The sequence below is a fragment of the Ursus americanus genome, chromosome 2 (genome assembly GCF_024610735.1).
Source record: "Ursus americanus isolate L20-20 chromosome 2, mUrsAme1.1.p, whole genome shotgun sequence".
Classification (NCBI taxonomy): domain Eukaryota; kingdom Metazoa; phylum Chordata; class Mammalia; order Carnivora; family Ursidae; genus Ursus; species Ursus americanus.
The window spans coordinates 42,873,871-42,893,854 of NC_142128.1; the positions used below are offsets into that span (position 1 = coordinate 42,873,871).

The following is a 19,984-nucleotide window of genomic DNA, read 5'->3' on the forward strand; positions in this document are numbered from 1 at the left end:
CTATATTCAGAGCCAACACGGGGTTAAGTACGTGGAGTAGGATATACCTGACTTCAAGGCCTGTGCCCCTGAATGAAAAGTTATCTGACCTGTGGCCCCAGGAAGAGCTAACAGGTGTTTACTGGACCTTTCCCCTTATTTTCTTTTCCACACACATGCATACATGTACACAGAACACATGCACATGGGACAACACACACGGCTTACACGCACACACGTGATACATACACAACACATGCCAGTGCACGGGATGCATAGAATACATATGTCCTGTATGTCTGGAAAGACAACACGATAAATACACAGAGATTAGATTGCACACCATATGTGGGCTGACCAAGGTCTCCTGCGTCTGGGCAGTCACATTCCCAGGCCCCTCCCCGAAGCCAGGAGCAGCAGTAAACCAGGAAAGAGCTACCTGGCCAGGACCTTCGTTCTAGATAAAGTGCACACTCGCTGAACCCTGACCTGGTCTTACTGGTCTGGTTTCCTTATCATCCAGGGTGGAGGAGGTCTAAGCAGCCTCCCAGCACTCTAACTGCCCCTGGAGTCCGCGTCTGGGTGGAACGTTCCCCACGGTGGGAAGCTGGCACAGGCCCGCACATCCCCGCAGTGAAGGGAAGAGACACAAACGCCCCCGCGAGCTATTGTCCTTGAACACGCTGGGACACAAGGGGCACAGATCGCACACAAGCAGTGTGGTCACAACCAGGTGCAAAGCTAACACTTGGAAGGGCGCTGTAAAAAAGGGCTGGGTTTTGAATCAAGGACATTCAGGAGCTAATCCCAGTTCCGTCTCCAACTCACACAGGCCCTTGGCCACCACCCGCTTGACTTCCGTGGGTGGGGGTCCCGTATCTGTAAACCAGGGGCGGCCAGAGAAGGCTCCCGCCTCAGCCAGGTCACATGCTGGCTGGAGAGCGGCGTGGGACTCACCGAAGCTGGGACCCGATTCAGAGGCTCTGTGGTGTGGAATCTACCTCCGCTTCGGCAAGCAGCCCGGGTGACACTCGCTTAGGGAACCATCACTGTGTGGAGGCCTCAACACAGTCCCTTATTCTCTGCATCATCATCAGGGTCCCCCGTGGACCTTAGCCCTCCAGGTCGAGGTCACTGGCCATGCCCAGGGCGGTATCCAGGGCATGCAGGGGCACCTGGGCCACATGCCACGTACTTTTGCTGTGGGGCTGTGCACACCCCTCCTTTTGAAGCCAGTATGAGGGTCACAGGGGCCTCGTTCGTCAGCTTCGCTGACTGTGCGAAGTCCTGTGCAAATCCTCTCAAGGGCCACACTGGGTGACCGACGCTCACCGTGACAGAGGTGAGGGCCACAGAACGGTGAGTAGACAAGAGATGGAGAAGTGAGGACGAGCCCGGCACGTTCAGTCCTGCCTGCTTCCACGCAGCTCTCCGAGGGCCGTGCAAGCCCGTGTGCACAGCGGTGTGTGCAGGGAGGCAGAGCGCCGGCCCACATGGTACGGCTAGGAAAACACACTTCCGGGGTGAAATAGGGCTTAAGCTCAGCCTTCTCCTGGCCGTCACCCCACTGAGATGCCCCAGGTTCTCAACGACAAATGTGGAAAATATCACTTTCCTCCAAGGGCGCCTGGGAGCGCCGAGTCATCCCCACCAAAACCTCGAAGCCAACTTGTCCAATCGGAAATCCACCTCCCAGCCCGAGCCTAGCCCTGTTCCTAAGCAAATGTTTCCTCCCGCGGTGAATGCCGGAGCCCAAGAGTTACCTCTGACACCCGTGCAAATCGAATTGACGCCAAGTCCTACTGCCATTACCCTCTGCTATGTCTGGACCCCACCAGCCTCTGCCCCTCCCTGCCCCTCCCCCAGGACGACCCCCACCTCCCATCCACGCAGCTTCCCCTCCCCAGAATCCACCCACTCAAACCAGAATGCACCCGGAAGTGCTTTCCCGTCGTCCAAATCCTAGCCCAGCCTCGCAGGTCCCCCAGCGGGTACCCTCACCCCTCCTCCCTGCACCGCAACCCCAGGTGCCCACACCTCCGTGAGGCTCACATGCTCACTCGCCAGGGTCAGCACAAACGCCTCTCCCTCGGCGAGGCCTTCGTGACACCCTGCGGGTCTCCCCTGAAGTCTTCCCCGTAGTGCTCGCTCAAGAGCTGACTAGTCATTTGGTGCTTCTGAGGATTGCTTCGTATCGACTTCCCCCGTTTACCGATAAGCTCCACTGTCTCTTGTTCTCTAGAACACAGAGCAGCTCCAGAAGACAGCAGACATCCAAGAAACAGGAGTTAAAAGATACAATCAGACCATCTATGCCAAGGAACTCCACGGACACCCAAATACTATAAGCACACGCGTGTCGTCAGGAGAGCGTCTGAGTGGCCTCCACAGTAAGCACAAAGTAGGACGGAACTCGCAGCTTCCCGGGGTTAACGAAGGCTGACTGAGGCGGGAAGGTGCTAGGCTCTCCACGGGCAGACGCGGGAGGGCCACCAAGCTGGCTGTCAGAACTGTTTAAGCTCCTACAGTCTTCGCTCTCCCAAATTTCTAGAATTCCATTCTGCACACAAAGCACTAAACGAGAAAATGTGTGTTGAAGTGTGTTTGTAACGACAAGGTGGGCTGGGGAGAGAGGAGGCCAAAGAAGGAACAGGAGAGACAGCCCACTGAGCGGAGCGCAAGGCCTGAGTTCCAAGGGGCAGCTGAGCGTGGGAAGACACTGGAGGGGAGGAACAGCAGAGACAGCAGCTCCGAGGCCATCAGTGTGACCCGGGGCAGAGCGAAGGATCAGACAAGAGAGAACATGAGATAAAGCGGAGAAGACGTGGGTTTCCACACCCGCTCTGCCGTGTGCTAGCCGGAGGCTCTTAGGAAACTCTCTGAAAGGCTGAGTTTCTTCACCTGAACAACGTGGACAGTCCAGCTGCCTGCTCCACCTGTCTCAGGAGCGGCTGTGGGAATTAGATGAGGGGGCACTGGAGGGCTTGGGAAACGCTGAAGCATGTGGCCGAGGAGAGGCTGGGGCCCGGGAGCTGCTGAAGGCTTCCTGGGGCTCATGGGATCAGAGCAAGCCTCCGTAAGCACAGGTCTGATGGTAGAGGCCAGAGCGGGCTGGAAGGGGAGAAGCTGGAGGCCCGAAGAGCAGGCGGGGTGGGGCTGACATGGACCTGAGCGCAAGCACTGCTGTGGAATAAACCGGAAAGGGCAGGTGGGAGAGAGGCCCGGGGAGTGGGATGCACGACTGGCCCCCACGCTGTCCACAGGGGAGTCAGGAGCCATTGGGGCCACCGCAGGGCACCACCAACGTGCTAGTTTGAAGTGAGAGACTCTGTGTAAAATACCCACGAGGCTTCAGAGACTTAGTACAAAAAAATGGAAGAATGTAAAATATCGATACTTTCAATATTGATTACATGCCAAAATAGCAATATTTTGAGTAGACTGAGTTAAATGAAATATATCTCTGAAATTCATTTCTCCTGTTCCTTACTTCTCACTTTTGAAAGATCTTAAGTAGTCTCTATACCCAACGTGGGGCTTGAACCTACAACCCCGAGATGGAGTTGCATGCTCCCCTGACTCAGCCAGCCGGGTGCCCCTCTCCTTGCTACTTTTAATGTGAAACGGGTATCGAGGAACAGGGTGGTCAGGTGTGGAGCTGGACGGGGTACGTCTGCATCGTGGCTCTGGCTCTGGCCCCAACACCTGAGGGGCTTAGGGAGAATGACTCCCTTGCCAAGACCCCCGGCGTTCTCATCCACGAAGCTGGAACATTAGCCACCTGTCCCGCGGGCGGTCGTAAGAGCGGGTGTAACGCGCGTGAAGTATGTGGCGTAATGCCCGGCACGCGGCCAAGCTCAAAAAACGGTTGCCGTTCTTGCCCCGAGGCCCTAAGTCAAACAGCAGGAACGGGCTACCGCCCAAGCAATCCCATGGAGGCTCGCGCACAGGAGACGCGAACGTGGGGTTCTCTCACGTCGATGCGACCGGCTCCCAGGCCTGCTCTGGAGCAGACGCCCCGCTGCAGGCTGTGGAGCCCGGTCCCTGGTCCCCGCTCCCGCCCCCCGTCTCCATGTCTCGGGACGGCCAGAGGAGGCTGGGAGGCGGGTGCCGAAGCTGCCCTTCCCCAGCGTGGCACTGCAGAGAGCGAGACCACAGAGCTTCCAGAGGCCCGCCCGGGCACGCGGGTCGGAGGTGGGGCGGGCAGCACACGCGAGGGAAGCCACGGAAACTGCCACAGCCGCAGGGAGGGGGCGGCACAGGCCGTCTAGACATCTGGGTTCTAGACCAACTCTGCCCCCATCTTTCTGTACACCTTGGAAAAGGAGAAGAAAATTATATGGAATGAGCATGTAATACGTTACAGGCCTTCATTTAATTCTCGCAACGACCCGATGAGGTAGACGTTGTTATTTTCCTTGACAGATCAGGAAAACGGAGTCAGAGAAGCCCAGTAATTTGCTCAAGGACACACAGCTGTTCAACGGTAGAGCTGGGACATGAGCCCAAGCCTGCCGGACGCCACAGTCAACCTTCCCCTCTGGGCGCCTTGGCTTCACCCCTACACTGCAGGGCTGTGCCAGGCCACCCTCTCCTGTCTTGCTCTCCTCGCGCACCATCCTCCGCCCCTCCCGGGCTGTCCTGGGCACATCAGGTCTGGGCACCTGGGGGGATGCACGCGGAACTCAATTTATTGAACTGAGAGGAAAATTCCAGACACCATCCCCGACAGTGACCTAGACGCACGTCAGAGTCTGTGCTGGGGATGCCCGCAGGGTGGCCAGGAAGAGTTTTATTCTGTTTCCTGGTTTTTTTTTTTTTTTAATGATTTTTTATTATATTATGTTAGTCACCATACAGTACATCCCCGGTTTCCGATGTAAGGCTCGATGATTCATTAGTTGTGTATAACACCCAGTGCACCATGCAATACGTGCCCTCCTTACTACCCATCACCGGCCTACCCATTCCCCCACCCCCCTCCCCTCTGAAGTCCTCAGTTTGTTTCTCATAGTCCATAGTCTCTCATGTTTCCTGGTTTTAACAAGAGCCAAGGAAGAGTCGAGCTCAGAACCCACGAGACACAGGCCAAGCCCGTGTCCTAGGGCCCGAGGCTGGGGAGTGGGGGTGGAGGGCCTCGGTCTAGGGCCTGACGTGTCCTCCTCGCCTGCGTTGTGTCCACCATGTGACAGCGGACAAGACACCAAACGCCTGCAAGGCCCAGCTTCCGTGGCAATACCGTGGCCAGATGGAGCCTCGCCCCTCACGGGCCCTGTGACAACTCTGTTAGTTGGAAACCCAGAACCACCCTGCAGACGTGTGTTGTCTCACCTCCAGTTTTCCTGAAAAGGTAACCACACGTGTTCTAAGTAAACCTTCCGGAAGTGGTGATAATGCACGTGGCACACCGGGCTGCGGACTTGGTACCGACAGAGTTATGACCTGATGACCGGCACAAATGAAGGACGAACCGTAATACGATCCCAAATAACAGCCAATCCAAGAAATCCATCTGCCTTAAAAAACTCTGTCACCTGACACAGATTCACTTTTCTAATTTACTTTGTTAGGGTGGATTTTATTATTATTATTATTTTTTAAAGATTTTATTTATTTATTTGACAGAGATAGAAACAGCCAGCGAGAGAGGGAACACAAGCAGGGGGAGTAGGAGAAGAAGAAGCAGGCTCATAGTGGAGGAGCCTGATGCGGGGCTCGATCCCACAACGCCGGGATCATGCCCTGAGCCGAAGGCAGACGCTTAACCGCTGTGCCACCCAGGCGCCCCTAGGGTGGATTTTAAATTCGTTTTCGTTCCTGGAGTTTGTAACAAAATTGATGGGAACGTACAGGGTGGCAGCGGAAAGTTCGCCTTTGATTTTGATTTTAAAACTGCTGAGCTTAAGCCACAGAATGACAATTCGGGCAGGCTGCTGCCCTCCCTCACCACCCCTCTGCCCCTGGGACCCGCCCCCTCAGCTGAGGCACCTGCGGAAAGACGCAAATGGGAGCCTCCAGCTGTACTGGGGAGGCCCCGAGTCAGGAGAGGGACAAAGGAGGGCAGGTGGGGGAGGACCCTCTGAATTCCTCTTCTACCCTCTTCAAGACTGCACGGAAACTCCCCGCCTTCCGGAAGCTTTCCTCAACTGACTAGCCACTAGTCAGTGGCTGGCCACTGAGTGGCCAGTGATGGCCACTCCTGTTGTTTACACCATCTGGACCTTAGGCTTTTGACTTGTGCTGTAAGGACACATCCCTGCCTCTACGTTACTTTAAGAAGAAACTAATAATAAAGCACCTGCTTTGAAGGGGGAACTCCTGTCCTCAATTTTGTGCTTCCTCAGCTCCCCTGACCCGGGCCCCAGCCAAAAGCCCCAGCTCCACACATGACACTTCGCAGACACAGCTGGTCAGGACGCCGATGGAAGGCCAGCCAGAACACGGCCCTCAGGACAGGCCCACCCCCGGCGACCGCTCTGAGCCGTTGCACCCCCGGGAACCCCCTGGTGTCGGTGGGACGGGGCCTGCGGGATAGGACAGCAGGTTTAGTGGGGCAACTCCAAGCAGCCACTCAGACGGGCCTGCCCGGAGGGAGGGCGATGGGCAGGCTGCAGACCAGGAGAGTGGGCACTGGCCCTGTCCCCGGGGTCTTCCCGAGTCTGACACACTTAGAGGCTGTGCTGTGGGAAGACGAGGGTTTTCAGAGCAGGGGTTCCAACCACTTCCAGCAAGGGCTGCTCATACCCTTTCCTACTGAATTCAACCTTCCGTGTGGAGAGGAGTTACTGGAGCCGGGAGACTGGATACCCCTGCCCCATGTAGGGGAACAGACGTAATCATTTGTTTTGTGCGGCTACATTTCAGAGCACTCAGTGTGCCTCGGGGGTTACGATCAGACAGCGCGCGGTCTCTACAAGGCATCCTGGCGGTCTGAAGGCCTCAGCGGCGGGTGTTGGCTTCCTCACGAGCAGAGTGTGGGGTGTGCGCACACGCACAGGTGCGGCAGGGGCAGGGATGCACGAGCCAGAGGGTCCTGCAGCTCCTTTTCCGCAGACCCAGAAACACTCTCATTCCCCCCAGGTACAAACCACATCACAATGAGGTTTGTTTTATCAACAAGGGGTCCCCTCCCCCAGCAGGCGATAACAGTATTTCAACTTGGAAACCGCCAGTCTGCGGAACGTTAAGAAACAAACCCGGACTGACCAGGAGAGAATCCTCGGCAACTGGGACGCCACACTGATTTTCCCCACTGGGCCAGACACGCACACGTCTCAATGAAAATGCGCTGAATATGAATGACCAACCTTGAAATTCCAACTCCTCCCAAACCCGTGTCTAAACAGCTCCCGCACGCCCCCTGCCCAGTCTCCTGTGGCTGAGCTCCAGTCCTACCCTGGCCTATGCGGTCGGCAGGTCCAGGGACCTGTGTGCTTACGTGGCTCCTATCCGCTGTGCCCGAGTCCACAGGCGCCACTGATGCCAACGTGTCCTGGCGCTTTGCTGCTCTGAATCACCTCCCCCGTGTCGACCACGTCTCCCTCCGAACGGGCAACGGCACACTCCTGTGAGCACAGCGCCGGGCACGCGCTCCTCGGACGTGCTTGTGGCTGACCCACAGACGGGGTCCAGCGAGGACGTGACACGCACGTCTGGAGCACGTCCTGAGACAACTCGAGAGTGACGAGGAGCGTGGGTTCCTGGCGCTCTCCCGGCTGCGGGCGCCGGCCTGGCGTACCTGAGCGCTCTGCACCACGCTTGCTCACCCTCTCCCGGGGCTGCTGTTAGGGCTGGATCATTTAAACGTGAAAAAAGAAACTGCTCAGGCCGGGGCCTGGTGCAGTGACAGCTCGATAAACATGAGCCTGAGAGTCACTCCTCACAACGCCCCCGGGGGTCGTGCCATCGCTGTTGTAACTTCACAGCAGAGGAAACCAGGCCGTGGAAAGGCCGGGTACCAGGCTTCACTCCATGCGCCCAGCGAGCGAGGTGGCGCGGGTACACGACCCCCGCCAGCCCCTGGTCGGCTGATGCTGCACCCTCTGGCTCGAGAGCGTCCTCCCCGCCCGTGCCACTTGCCACAGACCCATCCTCCACTTCCAGCTATGTCCCAATTCCCAGATGGCAGGGCCGGCTGCTCGCTTCTCCTTCCACAAACTTCGACTCTGCTGGCGTTTACGGAGCACCTGCTGAGTGGCAGGCGCAGACCTGGGCAGCACCTCGTCGGACCCTTAGAACAGCTCCGCAAACATCTATCCTATAGATGAGGAAGCTGCAGTTGGAGAAGACACAGGACTCGCCGAGGTCCCGGGGTTAGCGACAGCCTGCTCCAGGGCTGGAACTTAGACGCCCGAGCCCCAAGCTCAACAGTAGCCCCCCTAAGCCCGGCTGACTCCGGGTGTTTCCCGGCCCGTGCGTACACACGACGTGGATTACCGTCTGTACGTGTGCAGGCCAAACGCTTGGGCTTTGGGATCCGCTCCCTGTGCTGGAGATCCTGCTGCTGACACTGGCCCTGTAACCTCAGGTGTCCTCACCTGTCACAGAGGTTAGGACTGCTTCATGGGATCGTTATGAGATTTAATGGTGCCGTTCGTTAAAGCATTCTACATAGGGCACCCAATAAACAGTCACACTGTGTGTTGCTATTATTACCACCACCATGGGGAAAGGGGGTCGAGCTGCTTCCCTATTTGAGGCTAGCATTTCCCTGTCCATGATGATGGGTGACCAGTAAAGCCTGTCAATGACAGGCAGGGAAACCAAGGTGCAGAGACAGGGGGTCCTCACCCGACGGTGGGGCCAACCTGCTCTCCCAGGCCCTGCTACGTCCCCTCCCTGAGCTCTTCAAAAACGTCCAGGATTTCAGCATATATAATCTCTCATGCAAAGGAAGGCCTGTCGCCCTATGCCTTTCCTAACTGCCCCGTCAGAGCTTTAGGGATTCACCCTACCCCCCAACCGAAAATGGGTGCCAGGCATGCTGTTCCAAGTGGAAAATCCAAGCCCATCCCAGGCGGAAACCCCAAATCTCTGCTGCTCCAGCAGATTTCCAGGACGCGCTGGCTCCCAGAAACCACAATTATAGGCAAGCTCGAGGCCGGGGAGTAATTAGGCCCATACCGTGGGCTCAGCAGTCTCGGCCTCTCCCACCCCCTCACCCAAGCCCCACGGCAGCCACTGCGCGGTGGGCCGACTTGCCGTGGGGATTTCCGCCCCTTCTCTTCCAGCCCCCCTCATTTCCAGGAAACCGAAGAAGGGTGGGTGAGGGAGGAAAGAAGCCGTCTCACGGGTATAACTCCGGAGAAATGGCAGCAGGACATGAAAATAACTTTCACAGAAAGAAAGCATTCTTGAGGTCCCTCCCTCATTCCATCCCTTTCTTTCCACAAAGATGACACTGGGAAGGAGTTCCCTGGGTGAGACCCCAACGTGAAAAGGAAAGGGATGTTGAGGAACAGGAACACACCCTCAGTGTCCCCAGAGAGGGAACACTCTCGGCTGCAGATGGGATGGGGACAGCATGGCCTCCAGGAGGCCAGAGCCGGGCCTCTGACTCTTACTCCAACATCCTGGGGGGCGGGGGTCCTGAGTGAACCCCCCTCCCAGAGCCCCTCCTCATCCTGGCTGGCAGGAAGGCAGCCCTGGCCTTGCCTTCTCTTGTAAACACCCTGCTCTTTGGTCCTGAAATGTGGGGCTGGGGTCTCCTGTGCTGCACACCCCAGTACGGGGGCGCCTGTGCGGAGCTCACTGCCCAGAGCCTGGGCGACGGGTTTGCTCCATTTCACTCCGAGGACTGCTCTGGACACACCCTTAAAAACAGAGTGCTGTCCCTTGCTGTCCCCACTCCCACGCTTCATGCCGCAGCTTTCTGGGGGACTGAGAGCCCGGGATTATTCACAGGGACCCTCAGGAGGTGCGGTGGGTGCTGGATAGCTGGGCATCCCACGTAGGCCGTGGACCTCAAAATCCGAAAGGGCTTTGGAGCAGTTACGGTGGAAACAGGAGGCTATGAGGCGGTTTCTCGAGGCCAGTCCAGAGCCCCCTACAGTGGCTGGCCGAGCAGACTGGTACTGACCCAAGTCCACCTACCAAAGTCTGACTTCAAACGTTAATCCCTAGAAGCTTCCCTTGGTTCTATGTGCCCTGGCCAACCTCTCCCTCAGGCAGGCATCGCCCACGCCCTCATAAACTCACTCGGCATCACTGGTCGCTTACAGCAGAATCGGTGAAAAACAGACCACCGTACCCACCCATGCACGGACACACACAGCATCCACGGACATGCATGCACACATAGCATCCACAGACACACACACACACACAGACACACGCGCACACACAGCACCCAAGGACACGTGGGCACGCACACATATACATACAGCATTCACAGACAGACAGACACGCACACAGCACCCGTATAAACCCTGGGACTCCACACACAGAGCACTGTTCTGTCCACCTGTTGGGCAGACCAGCGGACAAGCAGTCAATGGCACGAGTCCAAGGGACCATAAGCCAATGAGAAATGAGATAGGATGGAGCCACACAACCACACTGGCTGATAGTCACAGCTGGGATTCTTTCCAGTCCTGAGGCTGGTCCTGATCTGGAGACAGAGGGGACTCAGGGGGAGCGTGGGGAGCAAGGACACATCCCATCAAAGGCCTGGAATCATAGGACTCAAGTGGCAGAATCTAGTTTCCTATGACTCTTTTCAGTTCTTAGACAAGAGGACCCATGGTGCGCCTGGGGGGCTCCATGGGTTAAGCGTCTGCCTTTCACTCAGGTCATGATCCCAGAGGCCTGGGACTGAGCCCCATGTCGGGCTCTCTGTTCAGCACGGAGCCTGTTTCTTCCGCTCCCTCTGCCCCCCCCCAACCCCTCTCCCCTGTTCATGCTCTCTCTTGCTTTCTCTCTCAATAAATAAATAAAAAAATCTTAAAAAAAAAAAAAAAGAAGAAGAAGTAGACCCCTCTCAGATCCTGTCTGCCGTTAGGTGCAGACGGCTGCTCGGGGATGGGCCTCGAGGCTCTGGTTCTTGGTAACACCAGGGAGGTCAGGTGGCTCTGACCTCCTGGACACTTGGGCAGGAGTCAGGTCAGAGACGGCAATGACTGATCAAGGTTTCCACCAACGGCTGGACCCCTTCCCCGGAACAGGCTGAACCTTCAATGATCTGACTGACAGGCGATGCCATCCCCATAATCGCTGACCGTAAATGTGCCAGGGGCTGAGCCAGAGGACGAAGGACCCAGCGAGGCAGCCCCAGGTCTGCAGCCTGAGTCCCGTGTCAAGGCCCAGTGAGGCCAGGGCTCCTGCAGGGCCAGATGGCCGAGAGCAGCAGCCCCTCAGGTCCTCACCGACTCGTGTCAGCACATGTTGGGGAAAGGGAGAGCCCCTCCCCTTGTAAGCCCTGCCCCCACAAGAAAAGGACACGGGGGGGGGGGGGGCTTCACACAGGTGAAGGACGAGAATGCGGCCTGAGAGAAGGTCCAAAGAGTAAAGCAGGAGAACGCCAGAATGAAGAGATCCGGGACGGAGGGCTTTCCAGGAGGATGCGGAGAAAGGGGTTAGCCAGGGCCACGGAGGGAAGGCCGCCGGGGAGAAGGGGCTTGGGGGCGCTCTCAGACACCCGACGACCTCAGGAGCGGGTCTAGATCCTCCCCCGACTCCGGCGGCAGGAGCGTGCAGTGGAACTCCTCATTACAACGTCTTCGGGTGGAGATTTTTAAAAAGGCTGTGAAATCACTAATTAGCGCTGAGCGTCTGGCACGGAAGTGGGCGACAGGGAAGCAGGGGGGGGGAGACGGGGGCAGCCAGCGAGCAGGCAGCAGGCCTGTTGTGGGGTTCTGGGTGAGGGCACTTGCCTTTGCAGGGTCTCGGCTTCCCACCCGGCCGTGCAGAATTAAGCCCACGCTCCCGCCCCTTGACTCAAACAGCACCTTCCCGAAAACTGCAACCCCACATTCCTGACGTTCTGTCTCCTTAGCAACTGTTACCTAGCGCACTATAATTTTATTTCTTAGTTTTTAAAAAATTTTACTTATTTATCTGAGAGTGAGTAAGTGAGTGAACAGGGGGAGGGTCAGAGGGAGAGGGAGAAGCAGACTCCGTGCTGAGCCCAGAGCCCGACGTGGGGCTCGAACTCACGAACCTGAGGTCGGGACCTGAGCTGATGCTTAACTAACTGAGCCCCCCAGGTGCCCCAATTTTATTTCTTATGTAATTCGCGTAGAATGGAAGCCCCGGGAGGGCAGAGTTCTGGCTGTTCGTCACGCCGCAGCCTCGGCACTCACCACAGCAGCTGCTCACAGATACGGCTGGATGAGAGACCACGCTGAGCCCCCGGAGCCCCCAACGTACTCAGTTCTGTGCTGCCTGAGAGGACGCAGGGGGGCAGCTCACAGAATCAAATCAGGAAACCGCACATGTGCCCTGGCCGCAGAGTCGTCATCGTAAGGAGCCAGAGAGAATCTCAACGCCCCCAATTTGTTTCACGAACAAGGACACTGAGATTGTCAGAGCCTTTGTTAGGGGCCGAATGTGTGTCTCTGCAAATTGCTGTGCTGAGGCCCTCACCCCCAGTGTAGTGGAACTTGGGCCTTTGGGAGGTGGAATGAGGTCACGGGGGGCCCTCGTGACACAGGACAGCAGGCTCCCCGGGGTGCATACACACCGAGGATAGGCCGTGGGAGCGCACAGTGAGCACGCGGCCATCTGCAAGCCAGGGGAGGGCTCTCCAGAACCCAGACATGCGCCCTGCTGACCTCAGACTTCCAGCCTCCAGAACTATGAGAAAATCACCACCCCGTCTATGGTATTTGTTACGGCAGCCTGAGCTGAGCAAGACAGCCTTTACGTGACATTTTCGGGGTCCCCTGGTGGAAGCGTGAGAACCAGAACCCAGGGTTCCTGGCTCAGGCCGGGGGTGTGTTTGCACGCCAGTGCCGACGTGCTTGCCATTCTGGAAATAACCACCCTGGGAGAAGCTGGAAAAATGGCACCTCTCTCTCCGCCTCTGTCCAGCCCCTCAGAGCTTCCCGCTCTGGGCCTGGAGCCCACGGCTTCACCTCTGGGAGGTGCAGAGGGGGCTCCGTCACAAGGTGGGGAGAGGACGAAAGGCAAGCCCTGGCTCTGCTTTTGCGCCCCCCACCCCCAGGGGCTGCTGGGTCATGAGGTTGCACAACATGTGGCACTTAGTAAAGATCAAGTCCACAGGAAGTGAGAAGTTGGACTGCCTGACCCATCGCCGGTCGATAATGAGGGGTGAACTTAAATTCTAGGGGCATCTTAGAGTAACACCCCTGCACATCTTAAAAATCATGACTTTCAGGTAACCTCCTCCATCTCTGCCAAAAGTCTGCTTACCAAGTGCAAAATGGATTTACACTTAATATACTTCCCAATAGCTCAGAAGCCTTTGTATTTACCATGGCAGTATTTATCAATAGTTAATGACTACTTATTGGTCCACAGACGGGACTTAGACACTTGGGCACGTACGCTGGTGCACGCATGATTCTTGTCCTTGGGAACTCACCATCTTGAGACGTCAGCGGGCACGGTGTGCAACGCACAAGTAAGAGAAGTGCAAATCCACAGCCAACTGTATACAGAAAGCACTGAGTCACACGTGCAGTGACCAGAAATCTGGGGCTCTCCGGCGACACTGAGGTCAATGGACTGCGCTAAGCTCTTAAAGGGACAGAGAATGTATAAATGCCCTTCTCTTATTTGTCTAGCTTGTCAGCCAGTCTGAACCATGAACTGACCCAAACACAAGAGGACTCCTTATCAACGCAAATTCATCTGCTAGTTTAAGCTGGCTGGCGGGAAAATTCTGCAGAGATGCGGCCAGTCTACCTGACTGTCAAATTCCAAACACAAGAAGCAGCTCACGACTTGTTATCTTAGGTCTGAACCATTTCGTTCACCATAAAAGCACCCACCCCACCCCCAGGTTCAACACTCATTTGCTGAACCTCTCCTGTCTTCTCCTAACATGACCTTGCTGCCTGGGGCACCTGTCGGATTCATCTCACCCTTCCCCCAAAACAAATAAAACCCACAGCATCAAACTTTCATAGTCAAATTAAAGAACAACATCAAGAAAGTAAATAAAGACGCAACACACACAATGGGAGAAAGAATTTGCCAAGTCATGTATCTGGGAAGGGACCTGTAACGAGAATATGTACAAAACTCTTAGAGAACAACAATGAAAAAAAAATAAGTTCTTTAAAAATGGGCAAAAGTACAACATGGACGGCACTGGAGGAGATAATGCTAAGTGAAATAAGTCAAGCAGAGAAAGACAACTATCATATGATTTCTCTCATCTATGGAACATAAGAACTAGGAAGATCGGTAGGGGAAGAAAGGGATGAAGAAAGGGGGGGGGTAATCAGAAGGGGGAATGAAGCATGAGAGACTATGGACTCTGAGAAACAAACTGAGGGCCTCAGAGGGGAGGGGGTGGGGGAATGGGATAGACCGGTGATGGGTAGTAAGGAGGGCACATATTGCATGGTGCACTGGGTGTTATACGCAACTAATGAATCATCGAGCCTTACATCGGAAACCGGGGATGTACTGTATGGTGACTAACATAATATAATATAAAATCATTAAAATAAAAAAAAAATGTAAAAAAAATGGGCAAAAGATCTGCATAGACTGTTCTGTAAAGAAAATATAAAAATGGCCATAAGCACGTGAAAAAATGTGCAATATTAGTGTTTCAGGAAATGCAAATCAAAACCATAATGAGACACCACCTCACCCCTGCTAGAACGGCTAAAACCAAAATAGTGGGAAACAAGTGTTGGTGGGGATGTGTACAAATCAGAACCCCGGACGCTGCTGGTGAGGACGCGAAGTCACACGGCCAGCACGAACACGGTTCCGCGGCTCAGAAGAACAGCGAATACAGAGACGCACAGAGACACGCTCCAGCAGCCCCACCCCCAGGTACGACCCAGGAGAATATCCAGACCCACGCCTGTACACGGACGTCGTGAGAGCGTCACCCACCGAGTAGCCCCAAAGAGGAAACAACCCAGAGTCCACAGCAGCTGGACAGGCAACCCAAGGTGGCCTGTCCGGACCACGGGATGGACTCCCCAGGGCATGAAGCGCTGCCACACGCTTACAACACGGAAGCACTCCCAACACGGGGCGCTCAGGGAGGAGCCGGGCGCAAAGACCGCACGTTGTGAGGGTTCCGTTACATGTGAGATATTCAGAAGAACCATGTCCCTGGACACAGAGAGGACAGCAGGGGCTCTCTGGGACAGGGGTTGGGGGGCGCAAGACAGGGGAATGACCACTATGGAGCACGTGGCTGCTTCCCAGGAAACTGGAAAATTCTAAGATGAGACCGGGGTGATGGCCTCACAGCTCTGTGAAAGTCCCCCAAACCAGCTACTGGTGTGCTCTAATGGGGAACGGTATGGTATGGGAAACACATCTCAATAAAGCTGTAAAAAACACATGGCTTTTCTGGTTTTACTGAGTGGAGAAGGCCTTCCCTAGGATGCTGATGGATACCTACCCTTCATCCATCCAAAGTAAGTAGTTTCTCTAAGTGTTAGTTCAGGATTTTGGTCAAATCCCCAATGTGGAATCTGGAAAACAGCCTGCCTCACAGGATGGTTCTGAGCACCAGGCAGCATTGGGTGCTGCCGCCGCTCTGGGCTCAGTGACCGCTCCAGGCCCCTCCCTGCCCATTCCCTCCCCGGCCCGGGCATCGGCTCTGTTGCCGACACCTGAGAGTGGGGAGTCTCCCCTCCAAGTCTGCTGTGCAGCAGCATGGACTCCCGTCTGTGGCCATCCTGCCGCTGACCCTGCCTCGCCAGCCCACTCGCTTCTCCTCTATGGCTGCCCCCAGGTGTGTGTTCAAGGTCACCCTCTATCACGAGACTATCTTGCCTCTTGCCTCACCGAAGGAGCCAGAGCCCCTTGTTTCCCACTGCGAGCTTCTCAGGGCACGCTCACTCGCCTCTTCACCCCTTCCCCCTGTTCAGGGCCATGCCCTGGCCCCACTCCCCTCTGCTTCCTCAGGAACCCTCCCAAACCCAAAGTCCCTCCAGTTCATGGCTCGACCCCTCTTGACCTGAGAAGAACTGCTTCCTGGAGAAAGCAAGCTCCTCCTGCCCCACCAGCCGACCCCTTCCCCTTTGCCCACCTGGACTTTGGGAAGGGTCATCTGCCCGGCTGGCTCACCTTTCACCTCCCATGCCTCTTCAACCCACTGCAGTCTGGCCTCTGCTCCCAGAACTCTGACTGCTCTGGGTGAGATCCCCGACCCCTCACCCTCGCAAGGGCCTCAGCCGGCAGGCTTTCTTCTGCAGATCTGTTCTGACCAGGCCCTGCTGTGTCTGACCACGTGGGTCACTAGCCCTGCTCTACACCCCCTTCGTAGGGACACTGCCTCTTCTGGTGCCTTTAGCCGTCTCTGTAACACTGAGGACCCCACATCCACTTCAGCCCTCGGTCTCCCTCAAGCTCCTGACCCCCATTTGTAACTTTCAGAGGCGACACTCAACCTGCAGATACTCACAGTCGATGCCTCCTCCTGTATAGACACTCTCTCCCCCAGGGCAGACACTCCTAGGGCGCCTGGAGTCTTCCTTCTCTCTCTCCGCTTGCCACTTATTTTTTTGCCAGTGAGAGAGGGAACACAAGCAGGGGGAGTGGGAGAGAAAGAAGCAGGCTCATAGCGGAAGAGCCTGATGTGGGGCTCGATCCCGTAACGCCGGGATCACGCCCTGAGCCGAAGGCAGAAGCTTAACTGCTGTGCCACCCAGGCGCCCCTCCGCTTGCCACTTAAACAGTAAGTCCTGTCAATTCCATAGGAACATGCCTATTTCTCCTGCAGGAGACGGCGCAGTGATGACCAGCAGACCTACAGCCTCACTGCCCGGGCTCGGACCCTCCTCCCCTACTTCCCAGCTATGCGACCTTAACTCCCAACAGCTCCTCACCCTCAGCTGTAACATGGGGACACTAACGGTACCTAACTCGTGGGCTGTTACTAGGCGGGCTGAGGGAGTTATTAGGTGCAAAGTGCTCAGAACAGCCCCCCACCCCCAGCTGGGTCAGTGATCTCTGCGCTGGGCCCTAACGCCCCCCACCCCTGCATCCAGCGTGCGCGGCACGGCTGACCCTGGAATAGCATGGGGGAACCGTGGGTTCACTTAACACATGGCTTTGTTCGAGAAATACACGACAGGCCCACAGGTGCGCCGTAAGTCTTCTGGTGACTTCCACAGTGTTGTCTTCTCTCCAGCTCACTTTACAGGAGGACCATGGCGTATAACACACATAACGTACCAAACACGTGTTTATCGACGTTCAGTTGTGCTCGAGGCTTCTGGTGATCACTAGGCTACCAGCAGTTAAGTGTCTGGGGAACTACAAGTTACACGTGGGTTTCTGACTGCGGGGGGTGGGGTGGATGGCACCCAACCCCTGCACTATTCAAGGGTCAACTGTTGTTGTCTGCTTAATGGCCTGCGAGCTACCGGAGGCCGGGACTGTCCCCTGTGTGTGTGCAGCGCACAGGCCGCCACCCCCTAGGGGCTCCATAAGCAGAGGGTGCTCTGCGGAGGGTCGTGAGGTCACGGAGGGCCTCACCACACTCGGCACAGTAGATGCCGGTGTGGTCTTCTCAGCACCCCAGGGGAAAGAGGCACTGGTGGAAAACCAACCACCAGACTCATGCCGGCCCGACGGCTGGGCTTCCCGTGGTGTGCTCAACGCATTCCTTCTCTTGGTCAAGAACACCGACTCAGCCCCGCCCCATGCCAGCCACTTCGCTGTCAGTCCGCGAGGGCTCGGTTCAGGAAGGGGAGAGACTTTTCTCGCAACACGGTGGTGGGAAGAGGGAGGTCACGGCTGCTGAGGTCTCAGACCCAAACGAGGACTGTGGGCATCTGCAAGCTTCTGTCACTGATGAAGCAGCAAAGGAAGAACCCAGGTCAGGTTGCCAGCACGTGCGTCTGCAGGGAGCTGTGGCCCACCCCCCGCCCCCCACAGGCCGGCCTCTGCCCCTCGGAATGGGGATGGCACGCAACAGAACAGAGCTACTTGCCATCTGTCTTCCTCTGTGGGCAAGCAAGGCTCCCCACCTCCGAAATGAGGAGTGCTGGTTTGGTCAGTGCTGCCTAAATCATCCCATTTTAACAAACCAATAAAATACAAAATTCTCTACCAAAAAAAAGCACCTACTACCATTTGCTCCCTGGAGCCTGCAGACATCTCCTTATCTGGAAAATGGGAACGATCCTGTATTATTTAGAGGAACCCACAGCACGGCAACAGGGCAAAGAGAAGCTACACCGATACGTACACCCCCCACGCGCCACATCGTGGGAGACGCTGGGGCTACGAGGTCGAAAGCATGCTCCGCCAAAATGCACGTGGTAGGAAAAACGTGAACATCTCACAAGTTATGGGGCACCGTGGTGGCGCAGTCAGTTAAGCATCCGACTCCTGGGTTTTAGCTCAGGTCGTGATCTCAGGGTCCTGGGATCCAGCCCCAGCCTCCCACTCCCCTCTCCCCTCGTCCAGGTCAGGTTCCATGCTCAGCGGGGAGTCTGCCTGGGGTTCTTCCCCTCCCTCTGCCCCTCCCCCTGCTCACGCACGCTTTCTCTCTACGTAAATAAATAAATACATAAATAAATCCTTTAGGGACAAATCTGACAGCAGACGTAGAAAGACCAGTACACTAGAAACTATGAGACAGAGCTGAGAGAAATTAACCACCTCCAGGTGGGGAAATACACACGCTGATCTGTACGAGACAGGGCAGCCTCAAACGATGGTGCTGAGTGAAAGAAGTCGGACAGGAAGAGGGGTCACAGTGCAGGACACAGAATTACAGAAGACGTGAACCAATCTACAGTGAAAGAAGGACGCCCCCAGGAGAGTTCCCTGGGGCAGGGGACGAGAGAGAGACTGAAGGGGCACTTGGGGTGACGAGTATGTTCATCATCTTGGCAGTGGTGATGGTGTCACACGTGCACATCTGTCAAATCGCATCGAGGTACATACTCCGTGTGCATTTCGACTGCATGTCAAATATACCTCAGTAAAGCTACTGAAAGGGAAAAAAACAGCATTAAGGGGAAAAAAGTAATCTGGGCCCCCAGCAGAAACTAGACTAAATGATGCCCTTCTCAATTACAGAGATGCAGGCGGACGCTTTTTACCGGTAGTACAAGCCCCGAGACACAGCTCGTTACCCCGGTCACGGCGTTGCTACGTCACAAAATGAGGCAATGGCTTTGGATTTAAAACGGGGAAGTCACCGCACACACATACGCCCTTGGATTCTACCTACTTGTACATACAAAGGATTATTTCATCAATTAATGCATGGGCAAGTCCCAAATACCCCCACTGGAGAAGCAGCACAAGTAATCAGCAAGAACAGATAATCCAAAAAGCAATTTCATTTGCCTCTGTAATTTAACACACGGTTTTGTTTTGCAGAAGACATGTTCTCAGGGACGTCAGGCCTTGACTACCATTAAAATGAACTGTCAGCCCTCCTCCCATCTCGCACCAGGATGGGAGCTACGGCGATCACAGAGCAGGGGTAAATTACGATGCTGGCGTGCATAGAGCAGCCAAGCTATGTGTCGACAGCAAGCGTGCAGAAGCCTTCGTACGTATCTGCCACTGTCACATACTCACGGGTAACTGGCCACGTGCCCCCCACTCACCCTCCTGAACCACCGCAGAGCCTTTCTAGGTCTCTAAGGGCGTGCACCTCAACGTGAAACATATTTCAGTCTGCCTCTCACAAGAGAAAAGACAGAAAAAGCCAAGATTTAACGCTGAGATCCTATCAGTAAATTCTCAGCGATCACAGCGTGATGAACCAGTTGCTCTGCAGGAAGGAGGCGAGAAACAGGCATGATGGGACACACAGAGGAGCGCGTGGCCACGGGGCATGCTAGGGACATCTAAGGGGTGCTGCTAGGCGGGCGCTCCA

The 19,984-nt window shown here is 55.8% G+C and overlaps 1 protein-coding gene across 2 annotated transcripts in view; it reads right to left on the reverse strand.

Moving 5' to 3' along the window:
* The window catches only part of ARHGEF11 (Rho guanine nucleotide exchange factor 11), an 82,010-nt gene that overhangs the window by 48,213 nt on the left and 13,813 nt on the right, over positions 1-19,984 (reverse strand). The window lies entirely within an intron of this gene.